We start from the raw sequence: 399 nt of genomic DNA on the forward strand, positions 1-399 counted from the left end.
GAAGGTTCGACTTCCAGTCGGAGGAACACACTTCAAGAAGAAACAAATATTAAACATGTGAATGCGACCACGTGACCTCATGAAACCGACCTGGTTCAAAAATAAAATTAAATAAACGCTCGAGCCAGGTAGGAGTCGAACCTACAATCTTCTGATACGTAGTCAGACGCGTTATCCATTGCGCCACTGGCCCACCTGACGAATGATGTTCATCTCTTTACCCAAATGATGAAATGACGGTGAGATGAACACAAAGGTTCAGGGAAATATGGTCACCAACTTCTCCTGTGGGAATGTGAATCATTAACACATGTTAATGAAACCAATGTGGAGTGATGTTAAAATGTGCTGCTCAAAACAATCCACCCAGACCCCAAATCTGTCAAGAATAAAATATTC

At 41.9% G+C, this 399-nt stretch overlaps 1 non-coding gene across 1 annotated transcript; it reads right to left on the reverse strand.

Moving 5' to 3' along the window:
- Positions 1-120: 120 nt before the first annotated feature.
- TRNAR-ACG (transfer RNA arginine (anticodon ACG)) lies at positions 121-193 on the reverse strand. Its single transcript has one exon. It is a non-coding gene; the product is annotated as a tRNA-Arg (tRNA).
- Positions 194-399: the final 206 nt, after the last annotated feature.

This window comes from Eptatretus burgeri, chromosome 7, assembly GCF_056783735.1.
Source record: "Eptatretus burgeri isolate ZD-2024b chromosome 7, Ebu_testis_v1, whole genome shotgun sequence".
NCBI classification, from domain to species: Eukaryota; Metazoa; Chordata; class Myxini; order Myxiniformes; family Myxinidae; genus Eptatretus; species Eptatretus burgeri.